Here is a 13,248-nt window from a genome sequence, read left to right as displayed (position 1 = left end):
GGCTCTGGGGCTCCGACTCAGAAAGGTGGGGCCCTTTAGAAATGACAGTCATGTCAGGGGTCCCGCTTAAGTAATAGGGTCACTCTAATTACATGATCAATACTTAAACAGAATAGAAAATCAACTCATGAAGTGTCTAAGAAAACAAAAAAATCACCCATAATCCCACTTCTCAGAGATAACTACCACCTTTGGAGTTTAGGGTATTTCTTTCTACACATGGATGTTTTGAACACATAAGTATTATTTTTCCCTTTCAAAGGCTGGATTGCACGCTATGTACAGTTGTTTAAGATAATTTTTATTTATTTTTGGCTGCGCTAGATAAATTTTATTTATTTATTGCTGCCGCGTGGGCTTTTCTCTAGTTGCGGTGAGTGGGGGCTTCTCATTGCAGTGGCTCCCTTGTTGTAGAGCGCGGGCTCTAGGCATGTGGGCCTCAGCAGCTGTGGCTTTAGGGTGCAGGCTCAGTAGTTGTCGCCCATGGGTTTAATTGCTCTGCAGAACGTGGGATCTTCCTGGTTCAGGGATCAAACCTGTGTGTCCCCTGCATTGGCAAGCAGATTTTTTTTTTTTTTTTTTTTGCCACTGAGCCACCAAGGAAACCTCTATACACTGTTTTATACCATGCTTTTCATTTTTTAGAAGACTTCTTTTTTACATAGGCCATCTTGAAAGTCATTACTGAATCTGTTACAATATCGCTTCTGGTTTCTTTTTTATGTTTAGGTTTTTTTGGCCAGGAGGCTTATGGGATCTTAACTCCCTAACCAGGGGTGGAACCCATGCCCCCTGCACTGGAAAGTGGAGTCCTAACCACTGGACACCGGGGAAGTCCCTACACCCTGCTTTTTAAAAAGATAAGTATTTTATCATGTGCAGTCCCTCCTCACTCACTTACTCTGCTTCAGAGCCCAGCAGGCAGCGTATTTCATCTGTTTAGTTTTTATTGTCTGTCACCCCTGATTATAAGCCCCATGGTGCTGAGGGTCTTGGTCTGTTTTGCTCACTGTTGTTGTTCCAAAGTCAGGACCTTGAATGGCACAAGGATTCTCCATAGCTAATATTTTTGGCTGGAATGAATGAATATAGTTTACAGTCCACCCACTCCTGAGACCTTCTATGTTCCAGGCACCCGGCAGGACCACGCTCTTGCTCCCTCATGCCGAGAGGGGGAGAGAGAAAGGAGAAAGCATCCCCCGGGACAGGCCCCACCATTAACACGTAGAAGGAGACCCGCATGTTCAGGCTTCTCTTGTGCATCTGAAACAAGCGCAAGCTTTGACCCCAGACACAAAGCGTCATCAGCGAAGCTCTGCAAAACACACATACGTGTTCAGGTGTAGATCAGGCCAGAGTGATGCTGTGACCACCTGGTCACCCCAGCCCTGTGCGTTCTTCTCTGTACGCAGTTCAGCGGTGGGCGCAAGGGCAGGGCCCAGCACCAAGGAGGCCTTCGATGATGGGTGCAGGACTGAATTTGGGGCAAAACTGGATTCTCACCAGCGCCCCAGAGTAAACACGGCCTGTGGGTGGACGGCAGCCTCTTCTCTGCAATCACGTCGCCTTGGCTTGGGTTACGGGAGACAGCACTGAACACAGGGGTTTGCTTTCAGGGGTCCGCTTGCTTCCCAGGCGGGAAGGGGCCTTAGCAGGGGCCACCACAACAAGCACGCAGAGCGCTGGATGGTTAAGACACACCCTGGGACTTCCCCGGTGGCCCAGTGGTTAAAACTCTGCGCTGCCAATGCAGGGGGCCCAGTTTCTATCCCTACTTGGGGAAATAAGATCCCACGGGCCATGCAGAAAAAAAAAAGACACACAGACATATACCCTGAAATATTTATGGATGAGAGAAATACAGTAGAGCAGGAGCTGCCTCTTCAGAAAAATATGGGAGCAAGTGTGCATGAGGGATCGTTTGGGAATGACGGAAAAGATCTAAAATTGGATTACGGTGATGGCTGCACAACTCTGTCGGTTTACTAAAAATGACTGAATTGTACGCTTAAAATGAGGAGCTTTTACGGTATGTACATTATACATCAATAAAGTTATTAAAAATTAAAAGGGAAGTCTAAGGAGGTGAAGGTATAATTCAAGGAGGATGGAGGGAATTCCCTGGTGGTCCGGTGGTTAGGACTCCGAGCTTCCACTGTTGGGGGCAGGGGTTCCATCCCTGGTCAGGAAACTAAGATCTCATGTGCCACGAGGTGTAGGAAAAAAAAAAATCAAGGAGGATTGGGCATGAGCTGGTGGTGACTGCTGCCACAGGTAATGCAGGTAAAGATGTGATGAGAATAACTTCGAGTAACACACGGAGAGTCCTGGTGCTTCACCCCCAAATACGTGTGCAGTGAACCATGAAGTAACAGTTAACACTGACCTAACACATGAGGATTAATACCAAGCTCAGGCTTGGGAGGCACTGCCCGATTTAACACCCAATTGTCATGTATCTAAAAAGAATTAGCACATCTGTTGATCCAGTAACCTCATCTTTACTAAATTATCCTATTGAAACAGGAAGCCCTTAACTGAGGAAACAGTATTAATTTAGAATGGGGGGAAACAGAAAATACATGAAATGCTCTCTCTCTCTTTCTTTTAAAGATTCTAAAACCTAGAGAATGGGATGAAAAGACCCCACTGTGTGACACCACCCCCCCCCCCCCACCCCGACGCCAGGGTCTGACTCAAGAGTAGGAGCTAGTGTTTCTCAGAGGTTCCCTGATGAATCGTGAAAAGAAAGTGAGAGAGAGAGACTGCCGAGAATCTTCTCCAGAACTGGGGGGAGCAGGGGCAGGGTCAACGGCCCTTGCCAGGATATGAGCTTTCTACAAAGTGCTAAAATGATGAAGCTTATTCTCAGGGATGGCTACTGTGCATCAGGTACCTCCCACGAGCCTGGCCCTGGGTTCTGCTCATATGATTCCCCTTATGCAGATGAGGAAACCGAGATGTGGGAAGTGCCCGTCCCAGGCCATAGAGCTATTTGCCTGGAGGAGGGATTCAGTCTTTTCCATCCAATTCCACAGTTTGGTTCTTAATCACAGAACCCTGCTTCTGCCCTCTTTTATGTTTGTTTTTTCTCCCCAGGTTGAGGTCCCAGGTGGCGGTCCCAGTGGTAAAGAACCTGCCTACCAACACAAGAGATGAAAGAGATGTGGGTTGGATTCCTGGGTCGGGAAGATCCCCTGGAGGAGGGCATGGCAACCCACTCCAGTGTTCTTACCTGGAGAATCCCAGGAACCCGGCGGGCTACAGTCCATGGGGTTGGAAAGAGTCAGACACGACTGGAGCAACTTAGCACGCACCCACGCATGTGGGACAGGCAGATGACTTCACTGGCAAAGCTTTAATAAAGCTCTCCCTGAGGACTCAATGGTCTGGGGTAGGAGACAGGATGGACTGCACAAGAGGCTTAAATTCCCTGCAGCCAGATATTCTGACGCCCTCGGCCTCAGCAGTGAGGGGTAGAAGGAACATCTCACCCCTCGTTACTGCATGCCAGCTGACTGTGCTTTCAGAGAAGAGGGGTAGCAACAATTCCAGGCTCCTGTTTTCTTCTAGACCCTGGCTGCTCCTCATCTCGAAGCAGAACACATCCCCTGCCTTGAACCTGGGTCGCCTGAACGGCCTCCTGGCAGGTGGTGAAAGTGACCCCGCTGGCCTTCCACGGCTGGATCAGGGACGCTGATGCAACTTTCCTGAGCCCCCACCCCGTCTGCAAATGCACCCCTGGAGCTCTCCCACCAGAGGTCACTCAGGGAGGCCGAGAGAGTGGGTGTCTGGCCAAAACCCCAGCTGAGGGTGGGTCACCAGTCAGCACCTAGCTCAATGCACAAGAAAGCAAAGCCTTCGGCTCCTCCGGCCCCAGCTCTCAAGTTCTCCCAGCTGCCCAGTCACCATGGAGCAAAGACAAAGCCCTGTTCACCGTGTCCTGCCCACGTTCCTGACCCACAGAATCTGTGAGCCTAGCGAGTGGCTGCTTAACACACACTAACTTTAGCGGCAATTTGTGGTGCAACCATAGTAGCTGGAACAGGCACTTAAACCAAAAAAAAAAAGTCCCGCCTGGCCTGTTTTGAAAGTTGCATATGCATTGTTCTGGGTTTCGTGTTTTGATTCTTGTGCAAAGGGAAGTTGAGGTCCGTTCAGAGGGCAGCGGAGGGCCCAGGTGAGGGATCACATCTGGGTCCCCACCTGGGACCCTGGTGTAGACACAGCCCCTCTGCCGAGAGCTCTCAGGCAGCTCAGCTGGAAGGCAGCTGTTGCCTCCAAGAACCCGGTTGCTGATGATTACACAGAGCAGCCCCTGGCTGCAGTGGGGATGGCTGAGGACGGCTCCATAAATCCCCACCTCCATCCCATGTCACACCCCCAAAACGATGCTCAACCTGGATGGTCCTCAACGAGAGGCTCCGCTGGGTCTGGATGCTCCGGGCTCAGCTGAGAAAACTGAAAAAATGCCAGTGACAGTCAGAGGCTACTCCGCCAGCTCTCAGTCTGGGCTCCCCTGCAGTGGCATCTAAGAAGGAAATGCAGGAGGACCCAGGACTCTGTCGGTGGTTAAGACTCTGCACTTCCCATGTGAGGGACTCAAGTATGGTCCCTCATTGGAGAACTATAATCTGACGTGCTGCACGAGGCCGCAAAAATTAAAAAGAAGGAGCCCTGGATGGTTACCTCTGAATCCTCTTGGGTCCACCCCAAGCAGCTCAGCTGATGAGAACCACTTATTTACGCTTTCTGGTTAAGATTTCATTTGAAGAGAAGATCTTCCTACCAGATACATCTATATATTGATTTTCTTCAAATTCAGGGCAGCGACTGTTTCCAGTGCTGAGCACAGGCAGGCCCCCAAGTCTGGGGAGCAGGTACCCCACCACGTGCTTTGTGACGACACCACCTCCCGCCACGTCAGGAGACTCAAGCTGCTAGGTCCCAGCCTGGATGCTCCGGGCTCGGCTGAGAAAAATGAAAATGCCAGTGACAGTCACAGGCTACCTTCACCAGCTCTTGGTCTGGGCTTCTCTGCAGTGGCGTCTAAGGAGGAAATGTCTGGTGGCAGACATTCAGACAGTCCTGAAACCCAGTTACTCCAGATGAACCCAGTCCAGATCGGATGAAAAGCCAGCCTCCGGACACAGAAGCAAGCCGGGGTCATGATCAGCGGGGCCAACTGCAGTGACCCCCATCATGTGAGCAGTAAACACTCGGTGATGCCGCCAAGATTTTAGGGCTGTTTGTCATGCAGCAACCGCTAACTGACGCATGTGTTTTCAGAACTTCCCTGGTTTCCCATTCAGGCAACCCCAGTTTTTACAGTGGAAAGAAGAATAAAGTTATTTATTCAGTGATTATTTACTGAGTTCTAACGATGTTCCCACCCTGCTAGGAAGACAAGGCTACACTGGTTTCCATTTTGCCAAGGACGATCCTAAGGAAACCTTGACGCAGGAGAGAGAGAGTTATGCCATTCAATGCTTTGGCCAGATCCTGGTGAAGTAAATATTTGGAGAAGCTGTGTGGCCCGGCCCCAGCAGCGGGCCTGGCATCCAGCCCTGGGCGCCTGCCAGAAGTAAGTGCCTGTTGGATTTGACACTGTGGGTGTGGGCTGCCTTGATTAAAAACCCAGGCAGCATGATGCCAACTCAGTGACGGCCTGGGGGAAAAAGAAATTAGTCTGGGATAAAAAATGACAAAGCAAGTACACAAGAGCCACGGAGGGATTGTAAGCATGTATCACCGATGGAAAGCCACAGCGATTAGGGTATATTATTGTCGTATGGCGCCCAGAGAGAGGAGAAGGAAACCTGAGTGTAAGCCAGAGGCTGGTCTTCAGTCGGAACAAGTGCGCCTGAAAGGAGCTGTAAATCACAGCCAGCAACCCCCGTGGGTCAAACAGTCACTTAACAAACACAAGTCCTGATGGGCCAGTTAACCTCGCTAGGCCTCAGCCTCCTCATCTTTAAGATGGGGTAAGAAGAAAACCTACCACAAAGAGTTGATGTGAAGATTAAGTGAGACAATTCAAGCAAAACATTTAGAATGGCTGGTAGTGCTCTAGTAAACATTCGACCAAGTATTAAAAGTCCCTGCGGATGTATTCTGAGAAGAGTAACATGGGACGATGTTTGAGAAGCTCTGAGCAGACCCCAATAGTTAACCGGTGGCTCATCTAAGCACGCGAGTTGTCAGCAGGCAATAAGTGCACCGTGAGGACAGTTTAGACCCGGGTCCTGCCTCAAAGGACAAGGGGCTTCAGACCCAGACACGGGGACATTAAAAGAAAAAGGGGACGAGGACTTCCCTGGTGGCCCAGTGGTTAAGACTCCGCGCAGGGGGCCCGGGTTTGATCCCTGGTCGGGGAACTAGATCCCACGTGCCGTAACTAAAAAGCCCACATGCCCAAATGAAGATTCAAGATCCCGCATGCTGCAAATAAGCCCCAGCGCAGCTCAAATAAATATAAGAAAAGAAAACAGGGACGAATGCCATCAGGAAGGTGCCATCTGTGAGGAAGGCTGTGGGAGGGCAGGAAGGCAGGCACGTCCTCTGTAAAGAGCGGGTGTGGTTCAGGGTGGACTCAGGGGCTGCAGGATTTGAACACGTGGAGAAGGGGAAGAAGGCTTCCAGCGGGGGTGGCGGAGGGGGGGGGGGGGAACCTGGTGGGAAGGCGAGGCTGGAGAAGCATGGGGCAGATATTTGGAGGCGGGTGAGCTGGCCACTGTTAGCAAACCCTCCCTGTGTGATGGAAACTAAACTGGCGCAGGAAAGGGGGCAACAGGTCCTGGAGAGAAAGGAGACGTCAGGGGCGGGTAGGGGTGGGCAGTGGGGAGCCAATGAAGATCACTGGGCAGGAAGAGCCACAAGTGGAACTTCAGGCTTGGAAAACACAGGCGGTGGAGATGGCTCAGAGAGAGGGAGCCTGTGTCCGGCAGGGTTGGATAAGGAGCAGAATCCAGCCGGAGGAATACAGAGGCAGCGGGGAGGAGGAAACGTGGGTGACAGGTGGCACAGATGTCTGGGGGGGCCCTGGGGTGACGTGGGGAGCCCCTCCTGCATCACAGCTCTCAGGGGCAGACAGGAAACTCCCCCTGTGAGCTCAAATGGGAGGCGGCTGCCTTGGATTCCTCAGACTGCTGACCGCAGGCTCCAAACCAGCTGGCAAAGCTGTCTGTCTAGACCTTTGCACAAACAGAGCCCTGGATAAAAGATAAAACGCGCCTGGCCCCCTGCCTCCAGCGGGCTGTCGGTGTCCCCTCTGCTGCTCTTTGGCCGGGTTTTGGAAAATGACTCCCCAGAGGGGACAAGACCACGGGCAGGAGTATATGCCTGGCCCCTGACCGCTTCCGTCTCCAGCCGCCACACCCTTGGTTCAAAGGCACAGTTAACGGTGACCCGCATCCCCGGCTTTGGCTACATCACTCCCCAAAGCCAGCCTCTCTTCCATGCCTCACTCTCCTTGACTCTCTCACTTTCAAATCACCCGTGTGCCAGGTGAAAACAAAGACTTTCCTTCAGAACGTTCTCCACCCCCTCCCCGGTTAGGCTGGAGCGCAGCCCATCCCTACGTTTCCCCTTCCCGGGCCCGCAGGCTCACTGCAGGCCTCTTGGCTGCTGGAAGCTGCCTGCTGGTAAGACACAGAGGCTTTCCGTCCTGCCTCCGCCCTGGTCTCTGATGCCTTTGGAGGAGGCCAGGAGGACAGAGACAGGAGCAAACAGTTCCTGCTAAACAAAGCCTCCTCTTGGGCACCTGCTACGAGACCCGCTCAGATAAATGCCGCAGGGACACCCTGTCCCCACGGCCGCCCTGGGCCCGGGCACTCAGCAGAGCCTCAGCAAGGTGAGGCGAGTCAACTTAGACCTAGCCACGGGAGTCAAGCGCTTCCTCCTGCATCCTGTGTCTGAACTGAGTTTCACAACTTTATCCTGTTCTAACGTGTGTGCAGAAGTCAGATACGGGCAAAGCCCAAAGGGCTGCAGCCACAGGAAGGGCCAAGAGAAGAACCGGAGCTCGGCTACCAGAGCACCCAAGTCTCGGCGGAGCATTACAAGCTGCTGGATCAACTCTTTCCAGGCTGTCAAAAGCCGCCAAAGAATAAGGGCACAGGACTTCCCTCGCGTACGGTGGATAAGAATCTGCCTGCTAGTGCAGGGGACATGGGTTTGATCCCTGGCCCGGGAAGATTCCACATGCTGCAGGACAAGTGAGCCCACACAGCCCATTACTAAAGCCCCAGCGCCCGAAGGCCTGATGCCACCCTAATGAGCCCGCAGGCGGCGACCACTGAAGCCTGGGGACCTGCAGCCTGCGCTGCCCATTAACAGAGGAAGAAACCTGGATGTTCTCGTCAACTGGCACAGAGAAAGCAGTCGACAAAAGTCAACATCCGTTCATTATAAAACTTTCAGGATGGCAGGGAACTTACTTGACCAGATAAAGGCCATCTACAAAATAATCTGGTGAAGGACAGAGGGGCCTGGTATGTTGCAGTCCATGGGGTCACAAAGAGTAGGACGCGACTGAGCGACTGAACGACAAGACCAAAATAATCTACGGCTATCAGTGTACTTGGTGGTGAGAGACTGCAGGTTTCCCTCTAAGATAGCCAACAAAGACATCCTTTTTCACCATTCATATTCCGTGTTCTTCTGCAGGCTGCAATAAGGAAAGGAAATAAAAGGCATATAGACTGAAAAGGAAAAAATAAAACTTTATTTGGGACTCTGTGCTTCCATTGCAGGGGGCACAGCTTTGATCCCTGGCCAGGGAACTAAGATCCCACATGTCATATGGTCAAATAAATAAATAAATTGTAAAAAAAAAAACCCCAAACAGCTTTATTTGTTGACAACAAGATTACTTATAAGTCCCAATAGAATCTACAGAAAAAGATCCTAAAACGAATAAGCTTAGCAATGTCAGAGGTTGCAAGATCAGTACCATAATCAACTGGAGATCTATATATTAGCAACGAACAACTGAAATTAAATGTTAGAAATAAACAGGACAATTTACAGTGGCAGCAACAAGGGAAATATTTATTAGATATAAATCTAACTTTATAGTATGCTAAAAACTACAAAATACTGATGAAAGAAATCAAAGAACACCTAAATAAAAGGAGAGATTTTGATGGCTAAGGAGATGCGATATAGTTAACATACCATCCCCCAAACTGATTTATAGATTCAATACAATCCCAATCAAAGCCTGGCAGGCTTTTTGGGTGGATAAGTGCCAAAGAACTGATGCTTTTGAACTATGGTGTTAGAGAAGACTCTTGAGAGTCCCTTGGTCTGCATGGAGATCAAACCAGTCAATCCTAAAGGAAATCAGTCCTGAATATTCATTGAAAGGACTGATGCTGAAGCTACACTACTTTGGCCACCTGATATGAAGAGCCAACTCATTGGGAAAGACCCTGATGTTGGGAAAGATTGAGGGCAGGAGGAGAAGGGGGCGACAGATGATAGATGGTTGGATGGCATCACCAACTCAAAGGACATGAGTTTGAGCAAATTCCGGAAGATAGTGAAGGACAGGCAGTCCATGGGGTCACAAAGAGTCGGACACGACTGAGCAACAGAACAACAGATAGAGCTTCCATACTGCACCTCTACCAAAAAGCCCAGTTTGGGAGCTGATCAAGAATATTTTCCGACTCTACGCCTTTGCACAGGCTGTTGCCTCCTTCAGAACCCTCTTCCCAGGCTCAGATCTCAGCCTCAGGTTCCTTTCCCAGGCAGGTATGAGTGCAAGCTGGGAGGACTCCAGTTAGCTGAGATCATGGCCTTCTCCACCTCCTCCCGCAGAAGGCTCATCACCCTCACACTAACCACACTTCACTGATTCAGAGACGCTCCGTCTCTCACATTCTCAGTTCCCTCCAGCCAGAGATGGGTCTACACCTTCTGCTGGCTAGACTGAAGAGCAGTTGTGAAGCAGTTACCATTGCCAGCCATGTGCCAGCTCAAAACTTGGGAATGGTGTCACAGCACACGTAAGAAAACCCCCGAGACCAGAGCAGAGCACTCTCTGAAACCTGGGGAACCAGAGGTTGTGGGGTGGAGACGGCAACAAGGTGAAACGGGCACATGTAGCATCATTCCCAGAACCAGGAGTCAAAAGCCAGCCGGCTTATGAGCCCAGCACCAACAGCTATCGGTTCTTCCAAGGACTGTTCTAAGGAACGCTGCACTGCTCACACTCTTGATGACACAGAGGACCAGAGTACGCGAAAATACTTAAAAAAGGATTGTTAAAAAAACGACTCCTTGGGGACTGCCCCGGTGGTCTGGTCCAGTGGCTACGATTCTGTGCTCCCGATGTAGGGAGCCTGAATTTGATCCCTGGTCGGGGAACTAGATCCCACATACTGCCTCAAAGAATGAAGAGCCTGAGTGTTGAAACTAAGTCCTGGAGCAGTAAAATCAGTCAATAAAATATATTTTAAAAAAATAAAGATTATTTTAAAAAAAAGAAGAAGTTAGCAGAGAAGGGCCATTTTAGGAATATCTTCACCAATTTATTTTCCTTCATCAATTTTCCTTTTTAGGTATTCACAAGAGTATATAAAAGGGCTTCCCTGGTGGCTCAGCTGGTACAGAATCTGTCTGCAATGCAGGAGACCCTGGTTCGGTTCCTGAGTCAGGAAGATTCACTGGAGAAGGGAAAGGCTACCCAGTCCAGTATTCTGGCCTGGAGAATTCCATGGACTGTATAGGGCACGGGGTCGCAGAGTTGGACATGCCTGAGTGACTTTCAAGAGTATATAAAATCTCCGTTTAGTTCAGTCTAAAAAAATTCTTTCAGTGAGCATACATTTTCTAGATGATATGAGCTTTGTGTCCTCACACAGTTAACACCAGCTTCCTTTTCCAGCAGCGCCTAAAACAATGGGGCCTTGGGGGTGATGATGTATAACACCTCTACATCATCTGCCCAAGGGGAAAGGTACAACCAGCCTTGTTCACTGCTGTACCCCCAAACAGCTGGGACAAAGGAGACACCAAATAAACATCTGATGCAGTGACCCGAAGCTGAGCCTCTGCCAGGTGAAGCGCCACGATCAGGACCACACAGAGGCTCATCACTCAAGCCAGAAATCGAAGTCTGAGAGTGAGCGGCCCGCATCAGGCACACTATGCCCTCGGTCTTTACTCCACTGTGGCGATGCTACTGTTCACAGTTTGCTGGTGACGCTTTAAATCAGGAGCCCAGTCCTGACAGCTGGACAGACTGGCAGACGCTTCTCTAACCCCATGGCTCATCTTTGTTTGCCCTGGCATCGGAACCCCCCGTTTTGAGTGTGTGAGTCAGCGCAAAGCTGTCAGCCCAACTCAATAAAAAGGAAAGGTTCTCCCACACTGGCCACAAGCACAGAACCGCGTCTCCACCGGAAACTCCAGGCCGTGCATTCGGCCTCTCCCCCCTGGCCCCCTCTTCTGCCTCCTGGCCTGCAGGCCTGAGGCCAGTGACTTGGACCCTCCCACAGCCAGGTCACCCCTCTCCCCTCGTTATTACCATTCATGATCATGATTAATAACTAGTTTTGGGTCTTCAGAAGAAGATCCATGTCTCTCAAGCACTTTACCTAGGCTGACTTTTCTGAAACAAGTGCTATTCACAGAGGCTTTGGTAAAGAAAATCTTCTTTCATTCATGCAAGGAAAAAAAAAAGATTCTGAATGGACACAGAGAACAGACTTGTGGATGCCAAGGGGGAAGGGGTGGGAGAGAGATGGAGTGGGAGGTTGGGGTTAGCAGATGTAAGCTTCTCTATATAGGAAGGATAAACAACAAGGTCCTACTGCATAGCACAGGAAATTATATGCAATATCCTGTAAGAACCATAGTGGAAAAAATTTTTTTGTGTGACTGCACCCCATAGCACATGGGATCTTAGTTCCCCAACCAGGGATAGAACCCAGGCCCCCTGCATTGGAAATGCAGGGTCTTAATCATTGGACCTCTGGGGAAGTCCCAAGGAAAAGAGGATTTTTAAAAAGAATGTATATGTGTGTATAACTGAATCACTCCGCTGTACCGAAGTAATGAATACAACATTGTAAATCAACTATTGCAGCTGTTGTATAGTCGCTCAGTCATGTCCAACTCTTTTGTGACCACAGAGACTGTAGCCCATTAGGCTCCTCTATCCATGGGATTTCCCAGGCCAAGAATACTGGAGAGGGTTGCCATTTCCTTTTCCAGGGAATCTTCCCGATCCATCGAACCCACGTCTCCTGAATTGACAAGTGGAGGCTTCACCACTGAGTTACCTGGGAAGCCCCAAATCAACTATACTTTCATTAAAAAAAAAATTTTTTTTAAGCTAAGACAACAACACCAACCAAGATTTTGAGTGCTTTCTAAATTCCAGGCATCCCCTGGTGACCCAGACAGGGTGGTCACTGTCCCCTTGCGGTTCAGTCACGTCCTGGTGGAAAAGCCCACCACCACCAAGTGAGGAAGAAGTAAGAAAGGGGATTTCAGGTGAAGAAGTGCTGGGAAGAAAGCAGAACTGGGCGACAGGACAGGGTGCCGGGGGCAGCAGTTGGGTGGAATCGGCGCGCGGGGCTGGCTGGGGGGACCACCTTAGGTGGGGGTGTTGGGAAATCCTTCCCAGGCTGGGGGAGGGGCTAGGGAGGGAAAGCAGGCTATTTATAGATCCCTGGATTGTTTCAATTCTTTACCTTTAAATATGCAAAATAGGGCTCGAAGTCCCCTGCATTCAAAAAGTGGAGGATCCTGCTTCTGCAGAGCCTCAAACAGGAAGTAACCAACAGCCCTTCTCGCTTACTCCATTGGTGAGAACGAGCTGCCTCTGCACAGCTATCGACCAGAAACCAGCCTGCAGCCCAGCAGGAGCAGCCTGGGTTTTGGGGAACTGCTAAATACCTGTGCCGGACTCCATATCTGATGGTGTAATTACTATGGCCTCGGGTGCTTGGCCAAAAATATGAAAAATAATAGTACCTAGAGGATAGGGCTGTTGTTGAGGATTAAGCGAGGTAATTCAGGCAAGTTCACAGAACAGGACGTGGTGGGTGATAATCCCTCAAGCAACTTTAGCCACTCTCCTAAGAATGTCACCTTTAAGTTCCCCAACCAGGGATCGAACCTGTGCCCTCTGCATTGGAAGCACAGAGTCTTAACCACTGGACCACCAGGGAAGTCCCCCAAGGATGTTATCTTTGAGCTAAGCTGTTGTGTTTTATTAATTATTATTAATAG

The 13,248-nt window shown here is 50.1% G+C and overlaps 1 protein-coding gene and 1 non-coding gene across 2 annotated transcripts in view; both read right to left on the bottom strand.

Annotated features, from left to right (window-relative positions):
* CMTM7 (CKLF like MARVEL transmembrane domain containing 7) overlaps nt 1-13,248 on the bottom strand; it is a 45,384-nt gene that overhangs the window by 14,942 nt on the left and 17,194 nt on the right. The gene's annotated exons all lie outside the window — the stretch shown is intronic.
* TRNAG-UCC (transfer RNA glycine (anticodon UCC)) lies at nt 13,115-13,187 on the bottom strand. The gene has a single exon. It is a non-coding gene; the product is annotated as a tRNA-Gly (tRNA).

The sequence above is a fragment of the Odocoileus virginianus genome, chromosome 26, assembly GCF_023699985.2.
Source record: "Odocoileus virginianus isolate 20LAN1187 ecotype Illinois chromosome 26, Ovbor_1.2, whole genome shotgun sequence".
Taxonomy (NCBI): domain Eukaryota; kingdom Metazoa; phylum Chordata; class Mammalia; order Artiodactyla; family Cervidae; genus Odocoileus; species Odocoileus virginianus.
The sequence above is the reverse complement of the archived record's forward strand: the minus strand, read 5'-3'. Positions and strand labels throughout refer to the sequence as shown.